Genomic DNA, 14,295 nt, shown 5'->3' on the forward strand with positions numbered 1-14,295 from the left:
TTTATCATAGGATGTGAGTGCCTGAATCCTTCAGGAATTATGACAAGAGAAAGAAGAGACTGATTTTGGAGTGAGGGCTCTAGAGCAGGGGCTCTTAATTTGTGGGCTTGAGACCATCATAGATAGATTTCAGGGGTACCATAAAGTTAAATGGGAAAAAATTACATCTTATTTCAATATAATTGGCATCTTTTGTTTAAAAAGAAAACACATTCTAAGAAGGGATTTAGAGATTTCACAAGATTGTCAAAGGGTCTATGACAAGAAAAAAAATAAGAACTCTTGCTCTGGAGCTATGAATAGACTATAGATTCCAGATCTTTCCATTGTTAGGAATATTCCATTTTATCCCTTAGTATAATTCTAAAATTCCTACGCAAACACTTGAAACTGAAGACTCATCAGGTGATAACAATCTGGATGTCAGCCATCGAGTGATTTCTGGTGACCAGTAGCAATAATTCAACCTATTAGAAAGACTGTTTCATATTAAGGTAAGTAAAAATGCAATAAAAATAAACTGAGGCAAAATTTCCAGGAAACATATGTTACTTAAAAGTGACACATATAACTTAATAAAATGGGTCAAATTGTCCCCCCTCATTGGGTCAGTTACCACAATGGGACTGAAAAGATCATATTAATTGAGACTCCAAATGAAGGGGGGAGGGCCCCTCAGGTATTAGAAAAGCCTTATGACTAGTTGCAGTTGGAGGAAGTGACCTTCAGGTGTGATTGATAACACCTCTTTGTGGCAATTAAGGAATGCTATTTGCTTTATGAGACTCAGTTGCCTTTGGTAATTTTGTCTAGAAAAACAGAACCAACACCAATCAGGATCTCCCACTGGCCCCCTTAGTCTTTTCCAAATCATTTTTAAACTTTCATGAGGAAAAGCTGTCCCCTAGGACTCAGGCCTAGCTAGTTCTTTTGCTTATAGGTAAACAAAAGCTAGGGTCTAACTTTAAACTGGTTACAGAGCAAATACCCCAAGGAGTTAGGAATTCTCACATTCCTGAACCATTATGGTGTTAGTTTGGCCTGGAAGATTAGTTTTAAGCTTCTTTTGAGCTACTATGAGAAATGGGGTTTGACAAAATGGGGAATAGGATATTACAGAGTAATAATAATTTTCCTCATTTCTCATTTGACTCACTGAGAAATACAGTTCCTCAATGAATCACTAACTGATATGCCTATTATAAAATGGCATTCAATATACTCCTATCTCAAAATTGACTCACCAGGGAATCAAAAGACTTGAAGGTACTAAACACTTCATCAAGGGTTATTTTTTTCTTGATTAATAATACTTTTTTCAATTATATGTAAAGACAGTTTTCAACATTTTTAAAATAAGATTTTGCTTCAAGTTTTTACTCTATCCCTTCTTCTTGTCTCCTCCAAGATTACAATCTATTTTATATATGTACAGTCATGTAAATATGTTGCCATATTAGTCATGTTGTGAAAGAAAAAACAGAACAAAAGAGGAAAGCCATAATAAAAAAATAGCAACAACAATAAGTAAAAATAGTGTGCTTCCATCGGCACTCTGATTCCATCGTTTTTTCTCTGGATGTGAAAAGCATTTTCACCTGGAGTCTTTTGGAAGGGTCTTTGATCATTAAATGGGTGAAAAAGACAATCATAGGTGTTGCTGTTACTGTGCACAATGTTCTTCTAGTTCTGATCACTTTACTCAGCATCAGTTTATGTAAGTCTTTCCAGATTTTCCTGAAATCCACTTGCCTGCTCATCATTTCTTATAACACAATAGAATTCCATTACATTCATATACCACAGCTTGTTTAGCCATTCCCTAATTGTGGGAATTCTCTCAATTTCTAATTCTTTGCCAAAAGAAAAAAAAGCTGCTATAAATATTTTTGTACATGTAGGTCATTTCCCCCTTTTAGTAATCTCTTGGGGATACAAAACTAGTAGTGGTATTAATGCATCTAAAAGTATGCACAGATTGGTTATTTTTGAGGTATAGTTCCAAATTGCTCTCCGGAATGGTCGAATTAGTTCACAACTCCACCAATAATGTATTAATGTCTAATTTCTCCCCCTTCTTGAGCATTTTTTCACTCTTCTTTTTTGTCATATTAGTCAATCTGATATGTGAGGTGGTTCCTCAGAGTTGTTTTAATTTGCATCTCTCTAATCAATAGTGATTTAAAGCATTTTTTTTTTTTTGATATGACTATAGATAGCTGAAAACTGTTCATTGACCATTTTTAAACTGAAGAATGACTTGTATTCTTATTAATTTGACTCAGTTCATTTGAGAAATGAAGTCTTTATCATAAACATTGGCTGTAAAAACATTTTCCATCTTTCTGCTTTCCTTCTAATCTTAGTTGCATTGGTTTTGCTTGTGCAAAATCATTTTAATTTAATGTAATCAAAATTTCCATTTTCTATTCCACAATGTTCTCTATTTCTTCATAAATTCTTCCTTTCTCCAAATAGCTGAGAATAAAATATTCTTGCTTTCCTAATTTGCTTATGTGTTACCCTTCATGCATAAATCATGTACTTATTTGGGCCTTATCTTGCTATCTGGTGGGAGATGTTGGTCTATGCCTAAGTTTCTGCCATACTATTTTTCCAGTTTGCTTTTTCTTTTTTTTGAGGGGGTCAAATAGTTAGTTCTCATTCCAGAAATTGAAATCTTTGAGTTTATCAAATAGTAGATTACTATAGTCATTGACTACTATGTCTTATGTACCTAATCTCTTTCACTGATCTATCACTCTATTTCTTAGCCAGTACCAAATAATTTTAATGATTACTACTTTATAATGTAGTTTCAGATCTTATACAGCTCTGCATTTTAGATCTTGTACTTCCTCTGCATTTGTTCCCTAAATTGATATTCCCCTTGATATTCTCAATGTTTTGTTCTTCCAAATGAATTTAATATTTTTTCAAGTTTTATAAAATAATTTTTGGTAGTTTGATTGTCATGTAACTGAATGAGTAAATTAATTTGAGTAGAATTGTCATTTTTATTATATTTAATTAACCTATCCATGAGCAATTGATATTTTTCCATCTGTTTAGGTCTCATTTTATTTGTGTGAAAAGTGTTTTGTAATTTTGTTCATATAGTTATTGGTTTGCTTTGGCGAGCAAACTTCCACATATTTTATATAGTCTACAGTTATTTTAAATGTGATTTCTCTTATCTCTTCTTGCTGAGTTTTGTTGGTAATATATAGATATACTGATAGTTTTTTGCATCCTGAATTTTTGCTAAAGTTGTTAATTATTTCAAGAAGTTTTTTTAGTTGTTTTTCTAGGATTCTTTAAGTATACTATCATATCATCTGCAAAGAATAAGTTTTGTTTCTTCAATGCCTGTTATAATTCCTTCAATTTCTTTTTTTCTTCTCATATTGCTATAGCTAACCTTTCTAGTATAATGTGAATAATAGTGGTGATAATGGCCATCTTTTTTTTTTTTTCACCCCTGATCTTACTGGCAAGAATTCCAGCTTATCCCCATTACAGTTAAAGCTTATTAATGGTTTAGATAGATAATATTTATCATTTTAAGGAAAGCTCTATTTATTTCTATGCTCTCATCAGGTGAGAAAGGTGAGATCAGGTATATTTTCCTTTCTATTCCCATTCAGTTTTCTCCAGAGATTTATCATATCTAACTTTTCTAAAATTCTCTTTACCTCCTTAACTTCTTTCTTCTTTATTTTGTGTTTAGATTTATTTAGTTCTAAGAGGGGGAGGAGGAAGTCCCTCAGTTAATATCATTTTGTTTTGCTATCTGTTTCTTCCTGTAACTCACTTAACCTCTCCTCCAAGAATTTTGGTATATATGTGCTTATATATATGCTTAGGTATATATATATGCTTAGGATTGATATTACTTTACTGTCTATGACTCAGCTTCTTAAACTGTAATTGGGATGCCATATGGGGTCTCATAACTGAATGTGGGAGTCATGAAATTATGGTTTATTTTCAGTATATGTAAATGTATATACTGGTATATCTCAGTATATTTCTCAGGCAAAAAGTGATCATAAGTAAAAAATGTTTTAAAAGCCCTGGTAAAAAATTTGATCTATATTTGCTTTTGCTTTGTCTAAGATCAGAATTGTTACCTCTGTTTTGTTAGTTTTTTAACTTCAGTTGAAGCATAATATATTCTATTCCAGCCTTTTACCTTTATTATCTGTGTGTCTTTCTGCTTCAAATGTTTCTTTTAAACAATATGTTGTAGGATTTTGGCTTTTAAAACTCTACTATTTACTTCCATTTTATTGGAGAGTTCATCCCATTCTCATTCACATTTATGATTACCAATTGTGTATTTCTTCCATTTTTTGATCGTTTTAATCTGTCCCTTTTCATAAGTGTTTTGTTTCTGACTACCATCTCCCTTGATCTATCCTCCTATTCTATCCAGTTCTCTACTTTTCTTTCCCATTTCTCCTCCACTTGCCGTATAGAGTAAGATAGATTCTCTACCCAAGTGTATACATTATTCCATCTTTGAGCCAAATATTATGAGAATAAGGTTCAAACAATGCCTAAACCCTTCCTTTAGTCCCTGTCCTGTTACAGATCTTTTATGTGTCTTCGTGTGATATTATTTACTTTATTATTTTTGTTTTAATAAGAGGTATTTATGTAAGCACTTCTAATTATGGGGTGGGGATGGTGCCTCTGGCTTCACTTCAGCTCTCTCCTCTGTCCTGGAACCCTAAGCCAAGAGTTCTTGGCTCTTGCAACTGCCCACAGCCAGCAGATTCCTGCCCCATTATTCCTGTACTCACTTGGTATGCTGGCTCCTTCTCGTTTAGGTTGTGTCTCTGAAGCACAGCTGGGCCTAGCATTCCCAATCAGCTAAAATTCATTTAGTCTTCCCTGACTTAGACTCCTGACTTAGACTCCTGACTTTGCATATTGTCTAGGAGGTGAAAGTTTTTGTGTTTCTTGCTGAGGCTCCAGTCAAACCCAGCTAGCCTCAGGGCTTCTAATTGCTTTTTTCTGCAGAGCTATCCTGAAGGTGCTTGCACTTCACATGGGTTGATCCCTGGTATGGGGTCTTCAGATTCTCTTGGGTTTTACCAGAAGGACCCCTGTTTTGTCCAAATCTTCTTAATTTTTCACCAGTCTATGTTTGCCCTGAGGCACAAATTTGTTCTGTTTGTGGGGGAAATCTGGAGAACTTGGAAATTTAGAAACGTAAATTTTGCCATCTTCCCAGAATTCTCCTATTTTTTTCATTCTTTTAATTTTCTTTTATTTTTTTTTCTTGCTGTCTCATAAAGTCATTAGGTTCCACTTGTCCAATTTTAATTTTTGAGGAATTATATTCTTCATTGAGCTTTTGTTGCACCTTTTCCATTTAGCCAGTTATAAAGTTTAAAGAGTTTTTTTCTCCAGTGAATTTTTGAACATCTTTTTCTATGTGGCCAATTTTGCTTTTCATGGAGTTTGTCTCCTTAATTCTTGTTTTTTAAAGGAGTTCTCTTCAGTAGATTTTTGTGCCTCTTCTGGTTTTTCTTCATGTTTTTCTTCAGTATATACACAGGTAGGTAGATTTATGTAAACATGCATGCATATACATATGTGTGTATGTATCATGCCTCCTTTATTAACCTACTACCATTCTATTCATAATTTTCTTGCATCACTCATTTCTTTTCCTATTTTTTTCTCAACCTCTCTTAAAAATCCTTTATGAGCTCTTCCAGGAATTCTATTTTCTTTTGGAGGGATGTGACTGAGCAATTCACATTTTTCTTTGAGGCTTTGCAGTTTTCACTTTATTGTCTTCTTTTGAATTTGTGTTTTGATCTTCCCTCTCACCACAGTTACTTTTTATGATCAGGTTCTTTTTTGTTGTTTGCTCATTTTCTGTGTTAAAGTTGAGCTCTGTTCCTGGGGGAAAGGTTCACTGTCTTTAGATGGTCTGTTTGTTTTTGGCAATTCTTTTTAGAGCTAATTCTGGAAATTAATAAAGTTTCAGTTCCTCCAAGGTGATGTGATTCAAGTAGAGCTGTGGTCACTGCTCTCCTAGCTTGTGCTATGGTTTCTTTTCCATCCTTAAACTGTGACTAGCATCCTCACATCTCTGTGGTTACAGGTTTTGATGTGCTAGTGTTCCTTCTCACCATAGAACAGAGACCTGGTCAAGACTATACCCAGATCTAAGTAAGAACAAGGCAAAAGAGAGACCTACTCCCAGTGCCAGTAAATAGGCCCCGGTAATCTTTTTTTTTTTTTTTCCCAACCCGATCCTGTAACTGTCTGTGGGTTAAGAGCTCCAGAAACTATTATTTCTGTCTGATTCAGCTGCTTCCAAGGCCTGCTGCTGTCTTGTACTTTTGCCATTGATAAACTGTGTTCTACTCTCACCTTAGTGTGAAATACCTTTTCTGTCAATCTTCTATGTTTACTTAGACTGGAAATTGTTTCACTTCATCCTTTTGTGGGGTCTGCTGCTCCAGAATTTGTTTTAAAATGTTACTTAAGAGTTGTTGTTTGGAGGGAAATTTAGGAGAGCTGAGGTGTGTCCCTGGCTTTTTGCTGCCATTTTAACTGCTACCTCATCAAATCTTTTAACTTCTTAAGACTAGCATTCATTTATTCATTTTTTTTACCTTGAACTTTAACCCCACAAAGGGAATAAACATCAGTTTTACTACTAGTAAAACTACAGTTTTAATACTTTACTGTATTATATACAGCCCTGTAATATGAAATTCAGTTTTACTATCATAATCCTGTGATATAAGTAAGCTAATTGCTAAATTGATATGTTTAGGAAATTCAAATAGCAACTGAAATGAGCTAACCCTCTTACATTGCTTAATTTATGCAGAGTGTAAGCAATACAATTACATATATAAAATTCTGAACTTAATTTTTAGAACTTGTTATTAAAACATGCTCCAGGCCTTTATAGCCCATTAGAATCATTCTTTGACATATATAATCATCTTTTGTTTCCTTAGAAAATATTTACTCTAGTTATTTATTCCAGTAGACCATTTTTACTTAGGATGATGAAATGCTGTTAAGGATCTAATCCTTACATAAGTACACAGGCATAAAAAATCACCTACTTACAGAGTGTTTTTACCAAAGTTTAATGGTCACACATGAATTTACCTAATTTTACTCCATTATTTCACTATATTCATAACAAAAGACCTGGGATAGCATGCAATATTTTTTTGTTGTTTAAGTCATTTTGGTCATATTGAACTCCATGACCTCATTTATGGTTTTCTTGGCAAAGATGCTGGAGTGGATTGCCATTTCCTTCTCTATTTCATTTTACTGATGAGGAAACAGAGTTAAACAGGGTTAGGTGACTTGCCCAAGGTCACACATTTAGTAAGTGTCTAAGGCTGTATTTGAATTCAGGTCTTCCTGACTCCAACATTTGAAGCGCTAACTACTGTTCAACTACCTGCCCATGTATATAGACTAAGTAATTAATGTTAAATTGAATTAAATAAATTATCTATAGCAAAACATGTTTAGTTATTAACCGTGTACAAATGAAATTAATGTTGAATCTCCTAGACCACTGCTCTTAAACAGTCTCTAAACATGGAGACAATTTAAAATAACTCTTGCATAATTTGCTTGCATTTCAGAATATGCTCTATATGCAGGTTATTTCAAAGACCTAATCTTATGCATGAATATGTAACAAATAGTAGGTACATGACAAACACAATACTCCTCAACTTAGTTTTTTAGGATGTGAAGAGGACCATGACTTCAGGATGAATAACTTTGATCTTACATGCTTGAATCTCACTATAGTAATTAGATGTGTTTCAGTATTTGTCTGTTAGATGAAGTTTAATGTTGTGTTCATAACTTCTACTGATCACTTGCCACAATTATAAAAAATTTTCTAGAAAAGGAAAAAGAAGGGCGTAGTTACAGTAAGGGAAGGGGCTCCCCTGGCTTTATTGTCAGATTATCACAGACAGGCTCAGAATTAGCCAGATGGGAAATCTTTCTGTGCAAGAGGAAAATATCACACTGGGAAAATCAAGTCAGGAGATTCTTACCTTAACCCACGCCAAAAGCTGCTCTTCCCTGAAACAGAAATTGCAAATGCAGTAATTAACAAATATCACTCCCCAAGTGCTGTTAGCATATGGGTCATTCATTGACTGACATTTCCCAATGATCTTATCTGGAATCAAACTCAAAATAATATCAATTATAGCCCTGTAAAATTTAACCTTAAACAGAAAATTTCACTAATCATAGCCTAGGGCTTTACTCAGTTATTAATATTGAATAAGTAGTGTATATTGTTCCCTTAATTAAGTCCCTAAGACTGGAGTTTATTAAGACTAGATTAAATATATCTCATTTCAGGTATAACTCCATAATTTTAATGATCACAAATTATCCCATATACTGATACTATAATAATACAAAAGGGGATTTCACTTTCTCAGTACCCATATTTTAGAGTTTCACAAGGTAAAAATCCTATAGATTACAGATTTTTCCATTCTAAGTAATATTCCTTTTCATTTCCTATTATAATTCTGAACCTGACCTTACATGGATAATGAAGATTCAATAGGTAAAGGAATAATCTGGATATCTGCTAGCTGAGTGAGTTTTGGTGGCTAGTAAGCAATAATTCAGCCTGTTAAAGACTTTCCCATACTGTGGGGGACAAAGGTAAATTGAGGCAAGTTTTCCAGGCAAGGTAACAGGTTATTAACAATAATAAATATAAAATGAATTGAACTGCTCCTCCTTTCCCTGACCCCGCAGTGAGTCAGTGGCCACAAGGGAACTTAAAAGACCATATTTATTGAGATCCCAAAGGGAGAGGGGGGCCTCAGAGAGTAGAAAAATCTTATGATTAGTTGTAGCTGGAGAAAGAGGAGGAATCTTCAAGAATCTTCAGGTACACTTTTTTTCTGAAAAACATGGAGTACAATTGCTTTATGAAACTCAGTTGCCTCTTGTAATCTTAGCTAGAAAAATAAACCTATCTCAATCAGAATCTTCCTTGTAGCCTCCTTCTTGCCATTTCAGACTTTAGTATGTGAACCTCATTCTACTCCTTTGCCATTTCAAGCTTTACTGCTAAGTCAGCTGGAAAATTTGGAAAACCCAGGTTTTTTTTTGGAGGGGGGGAGAGGGCTGGAATAGGGAGAAAACTAAGTATTCTCTAGCAGTGATCTAATGATTATATTAAAGTTTTGGTCATGGCTACTTTGGGGATTTTAGTTATTCAACTTCTCTCTATTTAACAACCAAATCACAGAATTTAAAACAGGAAGAAACATTAAGAATCATTTTATCAATTTCCTCATTTTACATGTGAAAATCTAGGTATTTACTTGATTGACATGATTCCTTTTCTCCACAACTTTTTCAAAATTACCATTGGTGATTCAATGATTTACAAGTGTTTCAATACTTTAAAACAGCTCCATTATTATCAGAACCATATTGGTGAAACATAAAAAGAAAGTCATGAATCCTGACCATCTAGTAACTTTGTTCTAAAGAGAAAAAAAATGTAAAAGCACATATCTTTTAAAAAGGTATTTTATATCTGGAAGTACCTTGAAGTTAATGTAGTCCAATTCTCCAGAGAGATCTAGAAATGCTGAATCCCAGTTGTAAAGTTGACTAGCTATTTGATTTGGGGCAACTACTCAGCCTCAGTTTCCTCATCTGTAATATGAGAACAATAATAGCACTTATCTCCTACAGTTGTGGGATAACACATGAAAGCTGTTTTCAAAACCTCAATAATGAGATGTTAATATTAGCTGTTATTATGATGATCATTAAGTCAATGTGACAAAGTTCTATAACTCCTTAGAAACAAAGCAAAGGAACCAAGAGTGAAAGGCTCCTTCCTGTCTACCACACTGCATGTCCTCTGTATCCCACCATCCTGGCTGTTCAAAGAGTATTTTTTAAAAAGCAAGAAGTTTTTTTTCTTTCTTGCAGAATTTATAGCTCTTCTTAGCACAGTTTCTGCACCCTTGGATTAGCATAATTCTGTTATCTCACTGAACATGTGGCTGTTTAATAAGTGCCTAAAACAATAGCTTTCAGAGAGTAAGTGTTCAAAAATATTTGTTTGACTGATTATATGTAAAATAGTTCCTGTCTGCAGCCAAATGGGATAGACAGGATAAACTTATCATTGAGGAAAAGAATAATTCATCACAAATAGCACTGACAGTTTTGTAAAGATCATGGGAATCACATCTTATCTTCCTTGTCTGCTGACTGCACAAATAGCAAATTTTATGAAATATATGAATCAAAACTGAGAGAAGATAGGGAAAGAGATAGTCCTGGAAAAATCAGAGATGGGATGTTCTGGAGGTCACATTAACATGGTTCTTGTTTCAGGCTAGACTGTTGACTTTATGGGAACCTGGGTGAATCATTTAACCCTGTTGCCTCAGTTTCCTCATCTGTAAAATGAACTGGAGAAGGAAATGGCAAACCATTTCAGTGTCTTTGCCAAGAAAGCTCCAAATGGAGGCCCAAAGAATCAGACACAACTAAAAATGACTGATCAGTAACAACATTGACTTTTTTTTTTCTCAATTTCCTTCTTTTATCAATGATTGATTTTTTTTTGTCAATAATTTTTTTTTTTCATTCACCTAGGTATACAACTCTGTAGTTACCATTGATTTTTCCTCCTTTTCCTTCTATTAGCCAGAACTTACTGCTGGTTCATCCTTTGAAATGCTGGTTATTTTTGGATGTGAAAAGTGATATGGTCTAGTGGATAGCAAAGGGGAGTCTGATGATAGAAAGTCTTATGTTCAAAATCTTGTTTTCTACTCTTGTGGGTTGTCAAATTATAAATATGACTAAGCCATTTAACCTTATTCAGCCTCTGTTTCTTCATCTTGTCAGTCTTAAATAAGGCACTGTATAAATCTTAAAGCACCATATAAATGTCTGTTATGCTACTGCTACACCATTATTACCAGTTCCACCACCACCACCACTACTACTACTAGCAATAATATTCCCATGATTTGCCACTTCCCTAGTCCACCCACCACCATTTTACTCCATACCTCAAACTACTCTGCACATCAATGATACATTACTTTTCCAAAGCACTGTTCTAACCCTGTCATTCTCCCCCACAAGGATCTTTGTAAGGACACCAAAGCATTTGATGCTGGCAGGAATGCATAATAGACAGAAATACAGAATAAAAAAATAGTATGAAGTTGGAAGTCTACTCCACATGGTTCTTTGTGTCTTCCCCAAAAAGTTAATTTGTAAAGCAATAAAGGACATTTTGAGAGTTCAAGAGAAATGTCATCCCAACTCTGTAGAGTTCCTTTATAGCTTTTCTGAATGAAGTGTCTGATCTTTTTTCAGTGAATAGACTATCAACAGGACTATGATGGATTGAAAGGAATAATCCAACTCCTAGCCAGCTAGAAGACTGGGATTAGAGAGTTTAAATTCAGCAAGGAAAAAAGTCAGTAAAATAGCAGAAAATATTAACTTGAGGGATTTTGTGAGGTTTTTACAAAAATATATTTTATGTGTTCTTTCCTTGAAAAAAAAGGATTATAAAAACAATGAATATAGTAGTTTTATGTTTACAGATTAGGTAATATTTTGCTCCCCTAAAGTCTCTTTTTCTTTCTGCTGCTGCTGGTTCAGTGTAGTTGAGCAATAGCCTGAGTTGTGGATAAAAAGTCAAGCTCTCCCCTTTCAAAAGGGAGACTGATTGGCAGGTGAATTCCAGCAGATGGTAGCAGAGACCCAAAGAGCCTTCAAAACTGAGAACATACTAAGAGAGCAGAAAACAATTAACAGAGAAGTCTCACAAGGAAGGAATCTAGGAGAAAGGAGAGAAAATGCAGAAAAAACACCTTATCTGACCATCACTAGTGCTTAGCTATAATGATATCGTGAATCCTTCCAGGAATATGGATGCCCTGGCAACAGGACTTCAGCACTTGGTTATCCCCCAATGCAAGTTCCAATGTACTTTAGTAGTATGGTAACCTGTAGGAAAGTATACCTTGTGTTTATAAGTAAAGGTTTCTTGTCACTGGGTTTGCTGTGCTGTTTAATTACATTTTTGCTTTGATGTAATAATGTGTCCTCTGGTTGGCTTGTAAAAGAATGACATTAATGGGCCTGAGAGAGAGAGAGAGAGAGAGAGAGAGAGAGAGAGAGAAGAGTGTGTGTGTGTGTGTGTGTGTGTGTGTGTGTGTGTTGGTTTTTTTTTTTTTTTAATTTAATAGCCTTTTTTTTACAGGATATATACATGGGTAACTTTACAGCATTAACAATTGCCAAACCTCTTGTTCCAATTTTTCACCTCTTACCCCCCACCCCCCCCTAAATGGCAGGATGACCAGTAGATGTTAAATATATTAAAATATAACTTAGATGTGTGTGTGTGTATTGTGATGGATATCGATCCATAATCATAAATTCTTTAACCTTGTGGTAACATTCACAAGGGATCACTGGTGCTGTGGAACTATCACTATTATTAGAAATATTTAAATAATACTTGAAAATTCACTAAGCACTTTACAAATATCTCATTTGATCCTCACATGACCCTATTAGGTAAGTGCTATTTTATCCCCCTTTTATGGCTGAGGAAATAGTCCAGGAGAGGTTAAGTGACTTACCCAGCCCTGCTTATTCTCCTAAAGGCATAGGAAAGGCACATTAAACTGTATGATCTGTCCATCCGTCCATCTCTCTCATAATGCCTGTAGCTCTGGAAATGTTGCTTTTACTGGGAAAAATTCCCAAGGTCCTAGAAGGTTTTATGTGTGAGCACAACTAAGCAAGTATCTAAAACAGTATTTGAACTCAGGTCTTCTAATGTCTCAAGCATTCTATCCACTGTATTATCTAACTTGCTAGCTACCTTTAGTAAAACACAGCAGAACACTTTTGTTAAAATTCTATCTGGCAAATCAAAGTCCTTTGCAATTTGGACCTACCTTCTCTTTTCTTCCTTGTTTCTACTTCCCATAGTTTGAATCTTTTGCTTTATCTAGGACCATATTTTCATTGTTCTCCTCAATACTCCATAAATAATCAAACTTCCAGGATGTTGTTTGTGTTGTCCTACTATCTGGGAGTATACTATCTTCTTTATCTATTCAAATCCTATCTATTATGCGAGATGTAGATGAAGGCCCATTTCTTTCATGATAAAGTTTCATTTCTTCCAAGATACCTTTCCTGACTTTGCCAGACTATAATCACATGTGCTTGTGCATTTAAAAAATAAATATTTAAAATCTGAACCAGCTATGTCCAGAAAAAGAACTCTGGGAGATGACTAAAAACCATTACATTGAATTCCCAATCCCTATATTTATGCACACCTGCATTTTTTATTTCCTTCACAAGCTAATTGTACAATATTTCAGAGTCTGATTCTTTTTGTACAGCAAAATAACGTTTTGGTCATGTATACTTATTGTGTATCTAATTTATATTTTAATATATTTAACATCTACTGGTCATCCTGCCATCTAGGGGGGGTGGGGGGTAAGAGGTGAAAAATTGGAACAAGAGGTTTGGCAATTGTTAATGCTGTAAAGTTACCCATGCATATATCCTGTAAATAAAGGCTATTAAATAAAAATTAAAAAAAAAATGTGATTATCTTTTCATCCTTAAGTTCATAAGATCTTTGAAGATTTCTTTTGTATTTACCTTATACAATTTTTAGTTATTCAATAGTAACAAATCATATATCACACTTCAATTTTACATTTTACATTTTTAAATGTAAAAAAGAATTTTACATATTGTAAAATTCTTTCCCCCTTAAATAACCATGAGAGATAGAATTTGCAAAGGATTTTATCTGATTGGAACCAACAATTCTGGAAGGTAATGGGACAAGAATAGAAATCCCCACTTGTCAGATGAGGAAACTGAGACTTGCCTAAAGGTAGTGATGAACATCTTTAAAATTCAATATAGGTTTTCTGACTCCAAGTCCAATCATCTTTCCAGTTTACCATACTTGACCTCAGTATATATAGTAATGTCTCCTTTATCTGAGAATTTGATTTTCTAGGTAGGAGGTTTCTAAATCATATTTCCCATAGCACCTCACAGGTAATAAAGATTTAATAGCTATCTGAAGAGGGATAGGAAACTAGGAATGTCTTTGTATACCTGATCTACTCATCATTTGACCACACGCAGCCCTGCTTATCCTCCTTAAGGTGTAGTTAAAAGCACATCAAACTGTATGATCTGTCCAACTAT

At 34.4% G+C, this 14,295-nt stretch overlaps 1 protein-coding gene across 1 annotated transcript in view; it reads left to right on the forward strand.

Annotated features, from left to right (window-relative positions):
- Positions 1 to 364: 364 nt before the first annotated feature.
- Positions 365 to 14,295, forward strand: part of LOC100934191 (protein unc-93 homolog A-like) — a 174,492-nt gene continuing 160,561 nt past the window's right edge. The window contains exon 1 of the mRNA XM_031937493.1: positions 365 to 494. The gene's annotated coding sequence lies outside the window, so the exon portion shown is untranslated. The remainder of the gene's footprint in view (positions 495 to 14,295) is intronic.

This window comes from Sarcophilus harrisii, chromosome 4 (genome assembly GCF_902635505.1).
Source record: "Sarcophilus harrisii chromosome 4, mSarHar1.11, whole genome shotgun sequence".
NCBI classification, from domain to species: domain Eukaryota; kingdom Metazoa; phylum Chordata; class Mammalia; order Dasyuromorphia; family Dasyuridae; genus Sarcophilus; species Sarcophilus harrisii.